Consider the following 21,739-nt stretch of genomic DNA (forward strand, 5'->3'; position numbering starts at 1 on the left):
TATGCCAAAGAAAAACATAAGTAAAAAGGACTATGTCTGTCTGTTCTGAAATTCAGTGTGCATTAAAAACATTTGCACCTCTTTATTGTTCCTCACACAGAGAAGGGTTTGGTGTTCAAGGGACAGGAGCAGGGAGACACCAGTTCAGCAGTGGGGACAGTAGCAACCAGCAACAGAACAAGGGGACACAGTCTCAAGTTGTGCTGGGGGAAGTCTAGGCTGGATGTTAGGAGGAAGTTGTTGGCAGAGAGAGTGATTGGCATTGGAATGGGCTGCCCAGGGAGGTGGTGGAGGCACCGTCCCTGGAGGTGTTCAGGAAAAGCCTGGATGAGGCACTTAGTGCCATGGTCTGGTTGACTGGCTAGGGCTGGGTGCTAGGTTGGACTGGATGATCTTGGAGGTCTCTTCCAACCTGGTTGATTCTACAGTTCTATGATTCTATGGTTCTTACTCCAATATAAGGGAAGGTCTCATTTTGAATTACAGTGGTGAAAGTTTTACATAATAGTCCTTTTCACTCTGTAATGACACATCTAGAGTCTGGAAGCTCATGTGCTCACTGCTATCAATAGCTAACCAGCTCCATGGTGCTAATTCAACTGCTGGCAGCAACTAAAAGAAAAAGGCCTGTGCTGCCCACAGAAATGTGCAGTCTCACTGAGCCAGCAGAGCAGACAATGTATAACATTTGATTTATATGGGGGTACAGTTACAGGTCCCAAGAATGTTGGATGGGCCATAAGTGTGACTTGAATACTGCCAATTTGTGCTCTGCACAAAAAAAAACCCTGAAGTTTACAAAGTGTACATTATTTCAGCTCATTACAATGATGCCAACCTTGCCTTCTTTTCCATCTATGATAATCTAATTTCATGGTCTTTATAAATGAAAACAGCTTGGCTATTTTTTCAGTCTATCTGCAATGCATAACTCTCTCTTTTAGCAGACTATTTTGGCAGCACTCTGTAAGAAAAGTGTTTGATACCAGGATACTGATACTACAGTAGCTGCATAGTGAGAATACAGTGGCCCAGAAAACTACACAAAGAAATGCTGGAGTAGGCTGCTGAAGTTGGACACTGAAAATACCTGTCCCTGGTGGCAGTCACTGATTGTTTTATACAGAGGCAGGGAGACCTCCTGAACAACTGGAGAAACTAGAAAGAAATCACACAGTCATAGAATTAACCAGGTTGGAAAAGACCTCAAAGATCATCGATTCAAATCTGCCACCTAACATCTTCTATTTAACTAAACCATGGCATTAAGTGCCTCATCCAGTCTCCTTTTAAACACCTCTGAGGATGGTGACTCCACCACCTCCCCAGGGAAGCCCATTCCAATGCCAATCACTATTTCCATGAAGAATTTCTTCCTAATGTCCAGCCTAAACCTGCCCTGGCACAGCTTGAGACTGTGTCCTCTTGTTCTGTCACTGGGTGCTTGGGAGAAGAGACCAACCCCCACCTGGCTGCAACCTCCTTTCAGGTAGTTGTAGATAGCAATGAGGTCACTCTTGAGCCTCCCTCTTCTCTAGGCTGAACACCCCCAGCTCCCTCAGCCTCTCCTCACAGGGCTCCAGGCCCCTCACCAGCCTTGGTGTACTTCTCTGGACACGTTCAAGCACCTCAACATCTTTCTTAAATTGAGGGGCCCAGAATTGGACACAGTAGTCAAGGTGTGGCCTGAGCAGTGCTGAGTACAAGGGCAGAATGACCACTCTGGTCCTGCTGGCCACACCATTCCTGATACAGGCCAGGATGCCACACTGCTGGCTCACGTTCAATCGATTGTCAACCAGTACCTCCAGGTCCCTTTGTTCCTGGCTCCTCTCCAGCCACTCTGTCCCCAGCCTGTAGCACTGCATGGTATTGTTGTGGCCAAAGTGCAGAACCCAGCACTTGGACCTGTAAAAACTCCTGGCATTGGACTGTGTTCATCTATGCAGCCTGTCCAGGTCCCTCTGCAGAGCCCTTCTACCCTCTAACAGGTTGACACTTGCTCCCAACTTGGCGTCATCTGCAAACTTACTGATGGTGACCTCAATCCCCTCATCCAGATCATCAATGAAGATATTAAACAGCACTGGGCCCATCACTGGCCCATCATATGTACCAAGGCACAAGGTCAATGATGCACCAAGGTGCTATTTAACAGCATTTGTTTGAACTGTACTGGTGATCTTAAGCAAGATTACTGAATTTTCTGTGTTTATTCTCAGGTATACGAAGAAGATAAATTTGTTTTGCTGTATGTTAGGATTTTAGTACTTCTATATGCATTCTGACATCTGTGCACTGTGATTTTATTGCCATACAGGAGAAAATGGACTAACTGAGGCCATTTCCATGAGCTATTTAATAAATCAGCGCAGTAAATGTAGGCATTTTGATGACCTATTTGAGATGCCAAACCATGAATATAAACACATTAGCTGTGTCTCATTATAGATAAAACAACCACACTAAGTTTAACATGGTGAGTGGTAAATATATACATTCATACATTATTAACCAACCAGAGTGTGCAACCTTTCTGAAAAGCTGAGGAAAACGAATGAAGTGTAAGACTCAGGCAAGCTGGGAAGGTCTTGGCTTGCAAGGGACCAAATGGGGAGGAAGGACACAAGGATTCCTGTGAGAGAGATGTGATCACTTTGAGTTGTTTTGCCATGGAAGTGCAGGTAATGGTAGGAAAAGGCTGCAGAGAATCATAGAATTATAGAATGTTAGGGGCTAAAAGGGACCTCAATAGATCATCTGGTCCAGCCTCCCTACCAGAGTAGGAGCACCTACAGCAGATCACACCGGAATGCATCCAGATGGTTGCTGAATATCTCCAGAGAGGGAGACTCCTCAACCTCCCTGGGCAGCTATTCCAGTGCTCTGTCACTCCCACAGTGAAAAAAATTCTTCATTAGGTTGACATGGAACTTTCACTCATTGCCCCTTGTCCTGTCATTGGGCATCACCAAGCAGAGTCTGGCTTCATCCTTCTGACACTCATCCCTTACATATTTATAAACACTTATGAGGTCACGCCTTAGTTGTCTCCTCTCCAAGCTCCCTCAATCTCTCCTCATAAGGAAGATGTTTAAAGCTGGGTTGGATGAGGCCTTGAGCCACCTGGTCTAGAATGAGGTATCCCTGCCCTTGGCAGTGGAGCTGGAACTAGATGTTCTTTAAGGTCCATTCCAACTCAGACCAGCCTGTGATTATGTGATTCTGTGATATTCACCACAGTTTTTTTCTGTTGCTCAGAACAAGGCAGCCATGAGACAGATGGTTGTGAATAATGACACTTTTTTACATGCTGAGAGTGATGAACAAACTACCCATCTGCCCTCACTCTCCCTCTGCTCTGGAGCCCTTTGGTATCTGTTGGACATCCCATCCAGCTGAGATGCCCCCTGAATCCTAGCAGCCAGGTGTGCTAGTTTGAAGCTAGCTAGAATGTTTTGGTGAGAAGGATTAGATGACAGGCTGTGAAAAGAAAAACAGAATGATGTCTGCTTCACTCATAGGCTTGCTGACAGGTATAAGAACAAGAATCAGAACATAGATAAGCTCCTGCCTGGGAGCTCCGAGCTTCATTTCTCCCCCTAGCCTCTCTGTCGCCTCTCTGATTAATCCACTTTGCTTCCTAACCCCCTGGCAGAACCTCCATTCTTCCCTAGGACTGGGGTAAGGTTGAGGAGGGGGTGGGGGGAGAAGGTGAAAGGAGCAATTGGGAGCCCCTCCTGGGGACTCAGGTTTCTGGGAGGGCTGTTGTGTTTCTGTATTCCCTTTTACCTTGTCTAGTTCTGTCTATAACTGTATATACTGTAAATATCTGCTTGTATATTGATCTAAGCTGTAAATATAAGCTTCATTCATATTTCCAGAGCTGGCTGAGTCTAGTCTGGGTGATTTCCAAAGTGGGGGGGGGCAGGTAACACCCAAACCATCACAGCCCCCTTTATCCTGTGGCCTCCTAGGACAGGAGATGAAGCACAAAGTATCCAGAGAGCCCAGCACAGCCTGAAATCCAGCTTTTAACCTCACTCTCCTTGTAACTGCAGAGTGAAAATAACACCCAAACCATCACACCAGGCCAGCACCCTCACCTCTCCCTCTTACCTGCTCAATGCAAAGGTAGTAACTAAAGGATACCGGCCTCACCAGTGTCCTCTGACACCCCTACTGTGAGTCAGCAGTAATGGTCCTGTGAAATATGAAAGCAGTGCAGTGATTCCATAATGGCTGTTGATAAAAACTAATGAACCATTGCAGGTAGTGAGCCACTCTAGGCATAGGATATCAATGAGCTGTTTAATGTAACTGAATTGCCAGTCACTCAAAATGCATTTCTGTTTTTTAATTCTGGCCCATACCCAGCCTACCCAAACTGCTTTCACTACATAGAGTTCAGCAGCCAGACATCATGTGAATGGTTTTGTGTGTTAGCCCTCCCACAAACAACACTGCAAGGAGTGAAGGCGAGCGCTGAGCTCAGAACACAGTACCTTGGCCTTTTAGGGAAGAGAAGCAATTTTGTATAAGACCATAGAAAATCATGGACATCAAGGGCAAAACAGAGAGGAGCACGACAAAGGATCACCATGGGCACAAGCAATGTCAAACAAACAGATTAGACAAAGTGGATATGATGCTTAGGGATACGGTTTAAGGGGAATCTTGTACAGTAGGGTTGTATGTTGGACTTGGTGATCCTGAGGGTCTTTTCCAACCTAGATGTTTCTGTGATTCTGTGAAAGTCACCACACCTTGATCTGTGTCAGCTTCTGGGCCTGTAAATTGGAGCTAACACTGGTTTTCCTCCAGGAAGGAGCTGGATGATGAAGTGGAGCCTGTGTTATGTTTCCAGGATGCAAAGAGCTAAACCATCATTCTTAATATATATATTTCAAATTATCTTTCTCTCACCACTCCTCCCAACTCTGGTGGCAACCAGTCTGGGAAGAACAGTGTATGTGGGTAAGGCAGAGGGGGATTGCTGTGCTCTGCTAGTAGGAATTGTTGATCTTATTTCAGAATGTGTCCTTATGTCTTACAAGCCGGGGTACTAGGAGCTGAGAAGACCTGAGCCTTCCTCACTGCCAGTCTAATGATAGCTCCCAAAACACTGCCTGGCAAGCAATCTGTTATACACTGCATAGTTCTAAGACACATTTCTATTCCAGGCTCTTATTCCCTGTTTGCCACCCATTTGAAAACCATCTCTATCCCTTTTAAGCCTCTGTCATAATGGAATTAGTTCTTTGGGTGCTTACTCCATCATAAGAATTTCATCTCCATCAGCTCCATCCTTGCTTATTCTTGCAATTCCTATAAACCTTATTTGGGCCTCCTCAGTCCAAGAAAAATCATTCCTGAGCAGCAGAGAGCTTACAGAGAGATATTTTTTGATGGATTAAAAAAAAAAAGAAAGAGGCTTGCATGATCTTGGTGGCCTTTGAATTGCCATCAATCTTCCCCCCTCCCCACAACATAATCACTTCCCTGCCTGTAAATGTTTAGCCTACCATTTGTGAGGCCTAGATCAATTGAAGGTGAAGCATTGACACTGACTTTAAAAACCAAAGAAAAAGTGAATTAAGAGTGAAGGGAGACATGCAGCTGAGCAGCAGCTGATGGTAAGAGGAATCATTACCTTCCTCAGTGGCTAAACTATTCCACCACCTTTGCATTTATGATTGTTGGTCTCTTTAAGTTAGGAAATACAGACAAGCTGCTTAAGTAGAAGTCACAGTATGACAGTATCACCAAGGTTGGAAGAGACCTCACAGATCATCAAGTCCAACCCTTGACCACAGAGCTCAAGGCTAGACCATGGCACCAAGTGCCACGTCCAATCCTGCCTTGAACAGCCCCAGGGACGGCGACTCCACCACCTCCCCGGGCAGCCCATTCCAGTGTCCAATGACTCTCTCAGTGAAGAACTTTCTCCTCACCTCCAGCCTAAATCTCCCCTGGCGCAGCCTGAGGCTGTGTCCTCTTGTTCTGGTGCTGGCCACCTGAGAGAAGAGAGCAACCTCCTCCTGGCCACAACCACCCTTCAGGTAGTTGTAGACAGCAATAAGGTCACCCCTGAGCCTCCTCTTCTCCAGGCTAACCAATCCCAGCTCCCTCAGCCTCTCCTCGTAGGGCTGTGCTCAAGGCCTCTCCCCAGCCTCGTCGCCCTTCTCTGGACACACTCAAAGCATCTCAATGTCCCTCCTAAACTGGGGGGCCCAGAACTGAACACAGGACTCAAGGTGTGGTCTAACCAGTGCAGAGTACAGGGGCAGAATGACCTCCCTGCTCCTGCTGGCCGCACCATTGCTGATGCAGGCCAGGATGCCACTGGCTCTCTTGACCACCTGGGCACACTGCTGGCTCATGTTCAGGCGGGTATCAATCAGCACCCCCAGATCCCTCTCTCTCTGGCCGCTCTCTAGTCAGTTCTGTCTTTGGAGTTCTAGATCCTGAAGGACTTAACAGAATTTTATTAACAGAAAAAAACTTTTCACTTATTCAACACCAAGTCACAGCCCTGGGCCCCACTTTTCACAGGAAAGGACAGAGGAGCCAAGTATCCGAAAACGCTGCACTCCTCCATGATAACACAGCTTGCTTTGCCAGTACATGGCGGTAGATGAGTCCTATTCTTCCTCCTGCTCATCTCTCTTCCTCACCTTTTGGAGAAGCAAATGAAAAGCAATGTAAGTCTCGATGCAGAAGGACTTTTAGAGCGGTGATAATTACTTAACATAGTTAATATTGTGTGGAAAAGAGATGTTGGTGATGAGCTGCTTCATCATTTGAAGAAAATCATTAGAAAACCCAGTGACAGTAATGGCTGAAATGTAGCCCTGAAACAGGATGAGATTTCCTAGCAGCAAAGTTAATTAAACACTGGAGGAGTATACAAGAGAAAGGGACAGCTCATTGTACTCAGCACTGGTCAGGCCACACCTTGAGTGCTGTGTCCAGTTCTGGGCCCCTGAACTCAAGAAAGGTGTTGAGGTGCTGGAAAGTGTCCAGAGAAGGGCTACAAAGCTGGTGAGGGATTTGGAGCACAAATCCTGTGAGGAGAGGCGGAGGGAGCTGGGGTTGTTTAGCCTAGAGAAGAGGAGGCTCAGGGGGGACCTCATTGCTGTGTACAACTACCTGAAGGGAGGCTGTAGCCAGGTGGGGTTGGTCTCTTCTGCCAGGCAACCAGCAATGGAACAAGAAGACACAATCTCAAGTCATGCCAGGGGAGGTCTAGGCTGGATGTTAGGAGGAAGTTGTTGGCAGAGAGAGTGATTGACATTGGAATGGCCTGCCCAGGGAGGTGGTGGAGTTGCCATCCCTGTAGGTACTCAAGAAAAGCCTGGATGAAGCACTTACTGCCATGGTCTGGTTGACTGGCTAGGGCTGGATGCTAGGTTGGACTGAATGATCTTGGAGGTCTCTTCTAGCCTGGCTGATTCTATGATTCTGTGGTTATCAGGTGATGCCTTTATCAGGATTGTATGATTTCAGTATCCTGGGAAAAACTCATGCAGAATGATCTGGCTTGTACAGACATGGGAAAAAATGACAATTCCAGTAGTACCTCTGTTCTAAGAGTACTTTAAGTTTTAATTCACAAGCTGAGTTGTGTCGGACAGGGCTGGTTGAGAAACACACTCATCTCTCTCTTCTGTTCCTGCAGCCCCTGGTGCTGCCCAGAATGCGAGTGGAAAACCTCATCAATTGTGGCTTGTCCTGGTAAGACAGACTGTTTTCTACACTTTTCTTTCCCCCTCATTCCTGAGTCACAACCTTTAAAATTGCTTTTGGAGGGCATATAACCCAGAATCTCATAACAGATGGCTGCTGATAAGCTATGGATGTACCTGGGGAGGGTACTTGAACAGAACAGGGCATTTAAATTTTTCCCCCAAAAAGAATAAAATAGTAAATGTAGCATAAATTCATTTAATTTTTTTTTTAATCATTAAAAGATCAGTTTGTAACTCATCCATTTAGAAAAATGTCAAAATATTTCTTTCTAGGATTAGTGAACAGAAATTTATCAACTTTTCATTTCAGAGAGCTGTTTGAAAAATAGTGGAACATTCCAAGAAAGAACAAAAGGTTAAACCAAAGGGCTAAATACCTTTAAGAAGAAAAAAAAGGCATCTCAAACCTTGGGGTTTGTTTTGTTTTCTTTTTTTACCTAGACCATGTCTTTCCCCCCTCAACTCCCTCCTCTTTTTTTCCTCCAGTGCAAACATCAAAGGCAAAAAAATATCACAAGCACCATGTTTTAGATAGGGCCTCCTTCCTGCTTATTATTTGTCCTTGGATCTGCTCTCCCCACCATCATCAGGATTCTCTTCCTCTTGTTTATCCAAGCCTCTGAAAACACTTTCTTTGTCTAATCTATTTTAAACACGTTGAAGAACCCTTCACGCTAACTTCTCAGCACTGAAATCTAATCTAATCCATCAGCCAAGAATCTAGTTCCTTTATAAACGCTAATGGTGGAATGCTGCTTCTCTTTCCTCAGACTGAAATCAATTGCTCTACTCAGTCCTGAATAAAGGTGGCAGAATCTGTCCCTCAACTCATAATATCTAACTCTTATCATCATTTTGCAGCTGTGGAAACCGAGATAGTGCAAAGTAATGCTGCCCAGGGTCATGCAATAATTCATGAGATAGTAAGAAACCAGAAGTGCAAGCTCCCATCCCCCAGCTCTCAGCAGTGACTGCAAGTAGTCAGATCACTGCTCAAGGAAGCAGCTTGTGTTTAATGCATACAATGCATTCAGAACTGTGCCTTTGGTAATAAAGGCTTAACTGCAAAATAAAAGTCCACAACCACCGTGTTTACTTGTACTCGCCTGTCAGCTGCTAGCTGAATAGAAATTGCTTTCTTGAGGTTGCCAAACCTAAGAATAAAATAAATAAGTAAAATTTAAAAAAAAAATTACAGCTGATTGGGTGTTATTTTCACTCTGCAGTTACAAGGAGAGAGAGGTTAAAAGCTGGATTTCAGGCTGTGCTGGGCTCTCTGCATACTTTGTGCTTCACCTCCTGTCCTAGGAGGCCACAGGATAAAGGGAGCTGTGATGGTTTGGGTGTTACCTGCCCCCCCCCCACTTTGGAAATCACCCAGACTAGACTCAGCCAGCTCTGGAAATATGAATGAAGCTTATATTTACAGCTAGCACAATATACAAGCAGATATTTACAGTATATACAGTTATAGACAGAAATAGACAAGGGAGAAGGGAATACAGAAACACAACAGCCCTCCCAGAAACCTGAGTCCCCAGGAGGGGCTCCCACCCACCCCTTTCACCTTCTCCCCCCACTTCCTCCTCAACCTTACCCCAGTCCTAGGGAAGAATTGAGGTTCAGCCAGGGGGTTAGGAAGCAAAGTGGATTAATCAGAGAGACAGCAAAGAGGCTAGAGAGAGATTCAGCTCAGCCAGTTCCCCAGCAGAAGTAGTGTCCTATCTATGTTTGGATTCTTGTTCTTATATAGTCTCAAGTTGTGCCAGGGAAGGCATAGGCTGAATATCAGGAGGAAGTTCTTCCCAGAAAGTGATTTGTCTTTGGAATGGGCTACCTGGAGAGGTGGTGGAGTCACCATCACTGGAGATGTACAAGAAGAGCCTGGATGAGGCACTTAGTGCCATGGTCTAGTTGAGTGGCTAGGGCTGGGTGCTAGGTTGGACTGGATGATCTTGGAGGTCTCTTCCAACCTGGTTGATTCTATGATTCTATGATCTCAGCAAGCCTATGAGAGAAGTAGACATCACCCTTGTCTTCGTTTCACAGCCTGCAATCTGGTTCTTCTCACCAAAACATTCTAGCCAGTTTCAAGCTAGCACAGGGGCACTTTAGGAAAATAACTGGAGTTTGTTTAAAAATAAAAAGCAGTAGTAATGATGAAAGTAGTTGATTCTCAAAGGACTCCTTGAACAACTTTGATTTGAATGAATTTTGCTGGTATACATTATATTTCCTGGGGTTTTTCTCCTCAATTCAAACATAGCATGCAGATATGAAACTTTAATATTCCTAGGGATATCTGCAGTCAATCCAAATTTTTCTTACATTGTCTGATTTTCCCTTTATTCCCAGCCTGCTGTTTCAATCTTATGTCCGAGAAAGAAAGAGAGGAAATGCACAGCAGCATACTGCATTTACATGACACCCCAAATTTAAGGATGTAAACCAAAAAAACCTGAATAAATTACAAAACCAGATTAATTTTATTATTTCTGGTTTTAGAAATTGAGGACAACAGGGTTAAATTAGCAGGAAAACCTCAAATATCCACAAAATACTTCCATGATTTGATACAGTTTTGCACCTTTCCTCCTCACAAGTTGACAAACTTGTAGCTGATGGCTGGAGACATCCTCTAAGCAGACTCCAGATGGGACAATGGAACCCCAGCTTCCCATGAGGCACCCACCTGGCTACAACCTCCCTTCAGGTAGCTGTAAACAGCAATCAGGTTCCCCCTGAGCCTCCTCTTCTCTAGGCTAAACACCCCCAGCTCCCTCAGCCTCTTCTCACAAGGTTTGTGTTCCAGGCCTCTCACCAGCTTTGTTGCCCTTCTCTGGACACATTCCAGTACCTCACCATAAACATCCTGTGAAGAATCCCCGACTGAATTAGAGTCTGTAAATAAATCTAAACCAGTTCTGTATATAGTTTGGGGGTGGGGATTTTTTTGGAAAATAAAAATAATTCTATTTATATAACTCCTGCCTCAGCCAATTAATACCCTAACCTCTGCAACACTGACCTGGTTGGAGCACAGCCAAAGCTCATTCATGCTCCCCTTGCACATCTCTCTAAAGTGTGACCTCCTCCTGGCCACAACCACCCTTCAGGTAGTTGCAGACGGCAATAAGGTCACCCCTGAGTCTCCTCTTCTCCAGGCTAACCAATCCCAGCTCCCTCAGCCTCTCCTCGTAGGGCTGTGCTCAAGGCCTCTCCCCAGCCTTGTTGCCCTTCTCTGGACATGCTCAAGCATCTCAATGTCCCTCCTAAACTGGGGGGCCCAGAACTGAACACAGTACTCAAGGTGTGGTCTAACCAGTGCAGAGTACAGGGGCAGAATGACCTCCCTGCTCCTGAGGTGAGGAGAAAGTTCTTCACTGAGAGAGTCATTGGACACTGGAATGGGCTGCCCGGGGAGGTGGTGGAGTCGCCGTCCCTGGAGTTGTTAAAGGCAGGGCTGGACGTGGCACTTGGTGCCATGGTCTAGCCTTGAGCTCTGTGGTAAAGGGTTGGACTTGATGATCTGTGAGGTCTCTTCCAACCCTGATGATACTGTGATACTGCGATATCTGAGGCAAGAATTGATAAGGGTCTCATACTTCAGGGTATGAATTCGGAGAACACTGTGAGGCTGGCTCAGTGAGATCATAGAATCATAGAATCAACCAGGTCAGAAGAGACCTCCAAGATCATCCACTCCAACCTAGCACCCAGCCCTAGCCCCTCAACTAGACCATGGCACCAAAGCCGCATCCAGGCTTTGCTTGAACACCTTCAGGGACAGTGACTCCACCACCTCCCTGGGCAGCCCATTCCAATGCCAATCACTCTCTCTGGGAAGAACTTCCTCCTAACATCCAGCCTGGACTTCCCCTGGCAGGACTTGAAACTGTTGTGATGAAACCACCACGCTAGTTTCTTTTGGTCTGCACCACTGGCACGTTTAAAAAGAGGCCCTAGTAAGAATTTGCTCATGTCAGAACACATTTTTCTTTTTTTCTGATGTGGGGCTGCTAATCTGGAAAAACCCAACGGTGTCAGGCCTGAGCATGGGGTTTCTAACTGGGATTGGTGGTGGAGCACTACAGAGTACTTAGCACAGTGCCACTGCAACACGTGGATAGTCTTCCATTGGGTTTTTTTTGTTTTTTTACTGCAAAATGTTGTATTTCCAGTCAAAAAGGTACATTTTGAGCTTATTCTTTGACTCCTGACAGATACATAAATTCAGTCACCAAACCTTCTTTGTATCGAATCTCAGAGAGAGAGGTTTTCTAACTGACCCTTTGGGGAAAGTCTTTACGAACATGATCAAACCATATGAAGTCTGTTCTTACCTTTATGAGTCTGGGGAAAATAGTCTGTAGTGAGCAATTACCACCATCAATAAGCTCAGGTTGTTATGGGAGACATATGAAAAGGTATACTTAAAATGTATTTAATACAAGCAATGCCATATTCTAGTATAAAATGTGCAGTTGTTCATACATTCATGGATTCAATAATGCTGTAATTATTATGCACTACAAATGAGCTTCTTGAATTCAGTTCCTAACAGAGCTGAACTGATACTGGAGACAATTTTTCTGCAAGTGCAGACAACACCAGACCATTAGGAATCACAGTTAAAATTAGTTTGGTGTAATACAGACAAACTGGAAGGGAAAAGAGAAGAGAGAAATAAGATATGGATCTGTAATTACAACTGGCAGAAGAACGTGGTTAATTCATTGGATAGTAATAACACCAGAGAAATGCAGAGCACCTTGTCTGTAAACATGGGCTGAATTAATCACAAGGAGAGACAGTGTAATAATTGTATTTTATTAAAGCTGAACAAAAACTGAATAAATGAGCTAACTGTAATATGACCCACATCCCTGAAACTTCAGCCACAGCCAAAGTGTTCCATAAATCACGATGAGAAAGGCAAAGAAAGGGGAAAACTTGTAGAATCACTGATAACCTACTTTGGAAAATGGCTCTTGAGTAGGAACCATCCTTAAGCTAAGAGGCCTTGTCCTCTTCTTCCATTTTTTCTTCCTTTTGAGTAGTCACTGGACAAATATTGCTTATTCAGGGAGGTAACATCTTTTCTTTTCAGATTGCCTTTAAGCAAATAAAACATCCTTTCCTATAAATGTCTTGTTAAGAAGAGAAGTAAAGTACTACAAAGGAAAAAAAAACAACCCAACCCAAATAATAAAACAAATCCTATGCTGAGTTGGCCTCTCTTCTAGGCTGGCAGGAGAGGGAGACACTGCGGTGCATGATCACCCAGGTGATGCATAATGGTCAATCCGTTTATTGAAGCTAAGTGTGATACCTATATGGTGGAGTTGGATAGAGGGGCCTGTACTTTGGATAGGCTTACAAAGCAGAGTATGGGCTGTCCACATGCACAGAGGCAGACCTGACCAACTACCCCCTTTAATCCCCCTTTGCAGCAACTTAGCCATAACATTGCTTGTTCCCAGGGCTGACCAGCCTCCCTGCTCGCACAGCTCGGAACTCCCTCAGCTTCTCTGCCAGCGTCCCAAAGCCACCCATCTGCAGCTGTGCCTTATCAGTTCAGTTACTCAATCCTGCTTACTCTCCTTATTTTCTCAGACTATTCAGTTCTGCCCAAACCCCAGCAATCCTCCTATCTTCTGAACCAGTAAGTTTAAAGCATGGGAAACGGTGTGTGTGTGTGTGAACCAATACAGGAAAAGACTGCCAGATTTCCAATATATTCCATCCACTTTTAGAGACACTGTGAGCAAGTAGAGTATTAACTGTGAGGATAGTTAAATGGTGAGTGTGCAATGAAAGTAGCTACAGTATGCATAGATTCAAGCAAATATTTCTATGTTCTGAGTGTTTGATCATGTCTGTGTATCTGTGTAGTACACAGCAATTTACTGCATTTTTATCTGAAACCAGTTCAAAAGCTGGAGTGTCTTACTGAAGTGAGTGCTTCTCTACTGTGTATCACTCAAGCTATTCAAGCTTTGCATCTCCACACATCTCTGCCAAAAGCAGTCCTCAGGAATAGCAGCCTCTGGCATCACAGTTGTGGATTTCAGACATATTGTTTCTTACAGTCTGTCATCCTTTGTGGTTTATCTTGACTTCAGTAAAGCATTTGACATTGTTTCCCACAGCATCCTTCTGGCTAAACTGAGGCAGTGTGGTCTGGATGATCAGGTAGTAAGGTGGGTGTGAACTGGAAGAAGGAAAGAAGCCAGAGAATTGTGGCCAATGACACAGAGTCTAGCTGGAGGCCTTTAACTAGAGGAGTCCCAAAGGGGTCGGTACTGGGACCAGTTCTGTTCATCAATGACCCTGATAAGAGCACAGAGTGCACTGTCAGCAAGTTTGCTGATGACACAAAACTAGGTGGAGTGGCTGCCACACCAGAAGGTTGTGCTGCCATTCAGGAAGGCTTGGACAGGATGGAGAGTTGGGCAGGAAGAAATTGAATTAAATTCAATAAGGGCAAGTGTAGAATCTTGTACCTGGGAAAGAACAACCCCAGGGATCAGTATACATTTGGGACTGATCTGCTGGAAGACAGTGAAAGGGGAAAAGGATCTGAGGGTCCTAGTGGATGAAAGGTTGACCATGAGCTAGCAGTGTTCTCTCGTAGCCAGGAGGGGCAATGCCATTCTGGGGTGTATTAGAAGGGCTGTGGTTAGTAGACTGAGGGAGATTCTCCTGCCCCTCTACTCTGCCCTGGACTATTGTGTCCAGTTCTTGGCCCCCAAGTTCAAAAGGGACATAGAACTGCTTGAGAGAGTCCAGCACAGAGCCACAAAGATGATTAAGAGAATGGAACATCTCTCATACAAGGAGAAACTGAGGGAGCTGGGACTGTGCTGCTTGGACAAGAGGAGCCTGAGAGGTGACCTCGTCAATGTTTATAAAGATGTGCAGGGTGAGTGCCAGGAGACTGGAGCCAGGCTCTGCTCAGTGATGCCTCATGACAGGACAAGGGGCACTGGGTAGAAGCTGAGGCAGAGGAAGTTTCATGTAAACACAAGGACTAATTTTTTTTCCCTGTGAGGGTGACAGAACACTGGAAAAGGCTGCTCAGGGGAATTGTGGAGTCTCCATCTCTGGAGATATTCAGGATCTGCCTGGGCGCATTCCTTTGTGATCTGCTCTAGGTGATCCTGATCTGCAAGAGGGTTGGACTAGACAATCTTTTGAGGTCCCTTTCAGCCCCTGACATTCTATGGTTCTTTCCTTATACCACACTTGAGTTTTAACCCCTGTAAGGATGGTAGAGCAGTAGATTTAGCATCGTTTTCTCCAGCACGTGTTTACCTTGTAAAACTGCTAGAATGCCAAAACTGTCAAAGTACAACTGCCTCTGCCTCTTATAAAATGCTGTGTCAAGCAGAGACTGAAGGTCATTAGGGAGAAAACACATTTGCTGTCATGTATACGGGTAGTTTGGGTTGTAATTTGTGCTGTGGAACTTCTGCCCTTTTTCAACTAGGTCTAAAAAGAGGCAGCAATCTGCTTTCATGATGCAGACAGGACACTGACACCTTTCAACCTCAAGCACTGAGCACTCTGTTTCTGTGTGCCACATTGCTTGCTGCTGCTCTGTAGGTTTGCTAGGCTGCCTGTACTATACAGTTTATAATCAATAATTAGCTGCTCTGATTTTAGGTTGTTTTTTTTTTCTCTAAACAACTGTGTAAAGCGGCTTGTATCACCAGACTGCACACCGACTATATACCTAATTAACCAGAGCTGCCAATCAATGCAGTGTTCTACAGAGACACACAAAGTTTACAAATACCATGAGACTCATCTCAAGAAAGAGCCTCTATGGATGCCAAGCATTTCTAATGTCCTCCTGACTCAGCCTTCTTGTTAGAGCTTCAGCAGTAAAAAAGACCCTGTCTTTCAGTGAGAATGATATATGTAGTGGTCAGCATAAATAAAACATAAGGAATAATATTAAGGGTTTGACTGACTTTCAGAGACGTTGGGCTGAATGAGATATAAGCAGGCTGACATTCATAGAATTGTCTAAGAGAATAAAGGCTCATGCAGAGGCAATAAGTTGCCTGAAGTTTTGCCTGAAATATTATACCATTATACTTAATTTGCATGTGTTTCTGTCCAGACTCGTAAAGAAGGAGAAGAACACACGGCAAAGTGATCATGATGACTTAAGAGATACAGAGTGGAAATTAATTAGGCTATAAACAGTATAAAGAAGAACAAATCTGTGCAAATATGCTCATCACAGTTTCAGTAGTTCTGACTTGTATAAGCAGACAAAGCTCCAAGATGGCACAATGTCCACCTGGAGACCAGTGCCAGGTGATGTCCCTCAGGGGTCAGTGCTGGGAACACTGCTGTTTAACATCTTTGTCAGTGATATGGACAGAGGAATTGAGTGCACCCTCAGCAAGTTTGCAGATGGTACCAATCTGTGGCACAGTCAACTTGCTAGAGGAAAGGGATCCATCCAGAGGGACCTGAGCAGGCTGGAGAAGTGGGCCCAGGCCAACCTTATGACATTCAACAAAGCCAAGTGGAAGGTCCTACACCTGGGTCAGTGCAATTCCAAGCACAAATCCAGGCTGGGTAGTGAATGGCTGAGAGCAGCCCTGAGGAAAAGGACCTGGGGGTCTGGGTTCATGAAAAGCTCAACATGAGCCAGCAGTGTGCACACACAGCCCAGACAGCAACTGTGTGCTGGGCTGCAGCAAGAGCAGTGTGTCCAGCAGGGCAAGGGAGGGGATTCTGCCCCTTTACTCTGCTCACATCAGACCCCACCTGGAGTGCTGTGTGCAGTTCTGGAGCCCCCAACAAAAGAAAGACATCAAACTGTTGGAGAGAGTCCAGAGGAGGCCACAAAGATGCTCAGAGGGCTGGAGCAGCTCTGCTATGAGGACAGGCTACAAGAGTTGGGACTCTTCAACCTGGAGAAGAGAAGGCTTTGAGGAGACCTTGCAGTGGCCTTCCAGTACTGGAAGGGGACTTATAGGAAAGCTGATGAGGGACTATTTACAAGGTCATGTAATGACAGGATGAGAGGTAATGCTTTTAAACTTGCCAGAGGGGAGATTTAAACTAGATGTTAGGAAGAAGTTCTTTACAGTGAGGATGGTGAGACACTGGCACAGGTGGCACAGGTTGCCCAGGGTGGTTGTGAATGCTCAGTTCCTGAAGGTGTTCAAGGCTGGGTTAGATGAGGCTTTCAGTGGCCTGTTCTGATGGGAGGTGTCCCTGCCTATGGCAGGGAGCTGGAACTAGATGATCATCGAGGTCCCTTCCAACCTAAACCATTCTATGATTCTATTTTATGGTTCTATGACATAGACCCACTCCCCTCCACCCTTTCTTCAAATGTCTCTTTGACCATGATCTAGTGACCTTTTGCATAGTGGTACTCAGAATGCTTTACACAGAGCAAATGCAGGATGATGACTTCTGCCATCTCTAGCCATCAGTGGAGTAAATTAAAAACTCAAGCCATGCTGTTGAAATAGATTTGTTCTCCTTCTTACTGCAGAGACATTACACAAGAATATGTTGTGAGGAGAAAGACATGCTGTGCATGCCAGAGCTCAACTAATTTCCAGTGGTGCTTGCCAGTATCACTCTATATGCTAAATTTATACAAACACAGCAGTTAAGAAGTTGTGCTCCAGCTAAAGTGTGGTTGGGCAAGATGAACATATCCTGCCATCTCCTCTAATCTTGTGTGCACTTTATCTCTGAAGGAGAAGAAGAGTCTCAGTCTTTCAGATCCATGCCTTTTGTTACAGTTAGCATTCAGGGTACGTCAGAACCAAGAAGAAAATACAAGTGCCCTTCCTCAGAAGACTTCAGAAGTGAGAAGGAAAGGACCCTTCAATATACAGACTTAGGGCAGTTAATAATCCTGAATGTAATGTGTAACAAATACTTTTTTGGTCTTTTATATACACCTAGTATTAGCTAAGAGCAATGGAATATGACCAACCCTATGAGGAGTGGCTGAGGGAGCTGGGGTTGTTTAGCCTGGAGAAGAGGAGGCTCAGGGGTGATCTTATTACTGTCTACAACTACCTGAAGGGACATTGTAGCCAGGTGGGGGTTGGTATCTTCTGCCAGGCAACCAACAACAAAACAAGGGGACACAGTCTCAAGTTGTGCCAGGGGAAGTCTAGGCTGGATGTTAGGAGGAAGTTGTTGGCAGAGAGAGTGATTGGCATTGGAATGGGCTGCCCAGGGAGGTGGTGGAGTCACCATCCCTGGAGGTGTTCAAGCAAAGACTGGATGAGGCACTCATCCAGTGCCATGGTCTAGTTGACTGGCTAGGGCTGGGTGCTAGGTTGGACTGGATGATCTTGGAGGTCTCTTTCAACCTGGTTGATTCTATGATTCTATGATTCTATGACCCAGGCTTCACCAACACTCTCCTGTTCACACATGGCTTTTTTTTCCCCCAATTTTTCTTTCATTCATCTCTTCAGGATACATCAGGACCACACAGAAGCTCTGAGAACTCAGCTCTAACCATTCCAAAACCAGCAATGGAGCTATTTAAAGTTGAAGAGCCTAATGAAGAAAAAGCAACATTTCACATCATTTTCGTTCTGGAAAATCAATGTCACTAGAAGAGTGGCATGTCAGCAGGAACATTGGATGGTTCCATGGTTTCAGGTGCTTTGTTTTGTGACAAATGGTGTTATTTTACTTGTCTAATATTTTGATTATATCCACCCTTCTCTTTCTCCCTCTCCTTTCACTTCACTGAAAAGACATCCATCGTGGATCTTCGTGTCTTGACTGTCGTGGGGCTGGTATGAAATCAAATGAGACATTAAAGATTCAAGAGAGAACCCTGTCACTCTGTCAGTGACAGAAACTTCTTCATTAATAACTCTGTTATAACAGCCTCAACTATAAATATTGTTATAATCCTCTTCATCTTCCCAAAGCAAGTCTGCTTAAGTTTAGGTTACCTGAAAACATCAAGTACTGCTGTGAAGTGCTTAATTTCTAAAGCCCAAATTTATGTTGGTTGTTTTTTTTTTTTCTAAAGTACCCAATCCAAACTGCTTTTAATGCAAATGAAAGTCAAATCCTTCTGGGAACCAGAACCTGAATGCCTAGGAACAGTCAATGTTTGTTCACTGATCCTGAACAAATATTCCATTCCTTCTTTTGTTTTTCTTTTCTCCCTGAATCAATATATTGGAAACTAACCTGAGGCTTTGGTAGTGCTATTGCTAAGCAGCTCCTGAACAACAACTAACACTTTAAGATACCAGAAGGGAGCATGGCACTTAAGGGGAAGAACAGCAGTGGCTGCATTTGGCCTGCCTGGGTTTTGGTTGATGAAAAGCTCAATATGAGCAGGCAGTGTGCACATGCAGCCCAGACATCAACTGTGTGCTGGGCTGCAGCAAGAGCAGTGTGGCCAGCAGGGCAAGGGAGGGGATTCTGCCCCTTTGCTCTAGTCAGACCCCACCTGGAGTTCTGTGTGCAGTTCTGGAGCCTCCAACACAAGAAGGACATCAAACTGTTAGAACGAGTCCAGAGGAGGCCACGGAGATGATGAGAGGGTAGGAGCAGGTCTGCTGTGAGGACAAGCTGCGAGAGTTGGGGCTCTTCAACCTGGAGAAGAGAAGGCTTCAAGGAGACCTTGTAGTATCCTTCCAGTATCTGAAGGGGGCCTATTGGAAGGCAGGAGAGGGACTATTTACAAGGTCTGGTAATGACAGGATGAGGGGTAATTGGTTTACACTGGCAGAGAGGAGATTCAAACTAGATGTTAGGAAGAAGTTCTTTATAGTGAGGGTGGTGAGACACTGGCACAGGCTGCCCAGGGAGGTTGTGGCTGCTCCCTTCCTGGAGGTGCTCAAGGCCAGGTTGAATGAGGCCTTGAGTGGCCTGTTCTGGTGGGAGGTGTCTCTCTGGCAGGGAGCTTCCTAAGGCAGGGAGATGGAACTAGATGATCTTTGAGGTCCCTTCCAACCTAAACCATTCTATGATTCCATGACTCCATGCTTACACGGGAAGAAAACAGAAATGTTGCTAACAATCTGCTAGGCATGCATGCTCCATACCAGAAAAAGTACTTCTTATTACAAGACAGTCTGAGGGCAGTTCCCAAGACCTTAATCTATATATTGTGAAGAGAATATGGGGCGAGGAGTTCAAAGGAGTTTAAACTTTAACATTCCTAAGAAAAAAATACCACAGTTTGAAGCTCCTTTGAGCACTCCTTGGCATCTTCTAGACATGGTGCATGGCTGAACAAGCTCCTGTTCTAGAACGTTTTGAGTAAGGGTAAATCAGAGTAAGAGTAAATTAGCGATGGTGGAAAAGTGCCAGACTGGCAGCTTCCACCTGTGTATCTTTGTGTCATGTTCTTGCTGGTTCCCTTGAATGGCTGTATAAATTCCTCTCCAGTCAAGATGCCATATGTTTCACTTATCTCCTGCTCATCCCTTCTGGCAGCACATTGTAAATGTTTAGAAAAGATATCTCAATCCAGAAAGAAAAGGAGAAATGCATTTGGTTGAGCAGTACCTCAGCATATTTAAATGCTTTTCTATGGGCCCTGTGCAGTGTTCTTTTTGAAATGGTCTTTTCTTGCACAACTGGAGGCTCCAAGGAGTCCCACAGCCTCAACAGATGGCTGTTGAGCATGTACTTCTTGTGAGATCAATTCAGGGAATAACCTCTACATATTGTTGTGTTTGCTACTCCAAGGCTTCTGACTGAAAGTCCTTTTGCTGCCACGTTTTGATTATCAACATCACTTTTTTTTTTCCTAGTTGGACTTCTTCAAGTGGATAATTGTTTCTGTTGCTGGCAATTTTATGTAGACATCCTGACAACTTAACTTCATTTTGTGCTAAAGTTCACTTTGTATGTGCTAAAGTTCACTTTGTATGTGCTAAAGAAGATGGCAGATAGTTCATGAAAGACTTGTGACTTCTCTCCAAGGGATCATTTGTCTTCCCATGTGTATGCAAGGATGTTTTCAGGAATATTTAACACATAGCCATGGAAAAATGTTTTTGGGTACTGAGTTCATAGATACTCTCCTTCCTTAGCATCACAAGAATTGTGGTTTGGGAATTGTGACACACAACTCTTAGATTCACATAGCAATATGGATATGTCATTTTGAGAGAGGGACAGGTCATAGAATCATAGAATCAAGCAGGTTGGAAGAGACCTCCAAGATCATCCAGTCCAACCTAGCATCCAGCCCTAGCCAGGCAACTATCAGAAAGTAGGATCAATATCTTACTGTGGCAGAAGACTGAGAGGCAGAATTTCTTGTGAAAGAATTGTGAATCACAGCACAGAAAAAAACTATCCATATCTTACTCCTGGCATGGACATTTGGGAATGAAACTCCCTGATACATTCCCTGTGTACAGGAAGATGGGAACTGAAAAGACCATGACACCAAGATGCTTGAGTGTGTCCAGAGAAGGGCAACAAGGCTGGTGAGAGGCCTTGAGCAGAGCCCTATGAGGAGAGGCTGAGGGAGCTGGGATTGGTTAGCCTGGAGAAGAGGAGGCTCAGGGGTGACCTTATTGCTGTCTACAACTACCTGAGGGGAGGTTGTAGCCAGGAGGAGGTTGCTCTCTTCTCTCAGGTGGCCAGCACCAGAACAAGAGGTCACAGCCACAAGCTGCACCAGGGGAGATTTAGGCTGGAGGTGAGGAGAAAGTTCTTCACTGAGAGAGTCATTGGACACTGGAATGGGCTGCCCGGGGAGGTGGTGGAGTCGCCGTCCCTGGAGCTGTTCAAGGCAGGACTGGACGTGGCACTTGGTGCCATGGTCTGGCCTTGAGCTCTGTGGTGAAGGGTTGGACTTGATGATCTGTGAGGTCTCTTCCAATCCTGATAATACTGTGGTACTGTGATACTGTGATCTGTGGGAACTGTGGTCAGTCACGGAGGTGCCAAGAACACCTATATGAAACTGGGCTTCTGCAAGTTGTGCTGAGATCATCTCA

The sequence above is a fragment of the Pogoniulus pusillus genome, chromosome 18 (assembly GCF_015220805.1).
Source record: "Pogoniulus pusillus isolate bPogPus1 chromosome 18, bPogPus1.pri, whole genome shotgun sequence".
NCBI lineage: Eukaryota > Metazoa > Chordata > Aves > Piciformes > Lybiidae > Pogoniulus > Pogoniulus pusillus.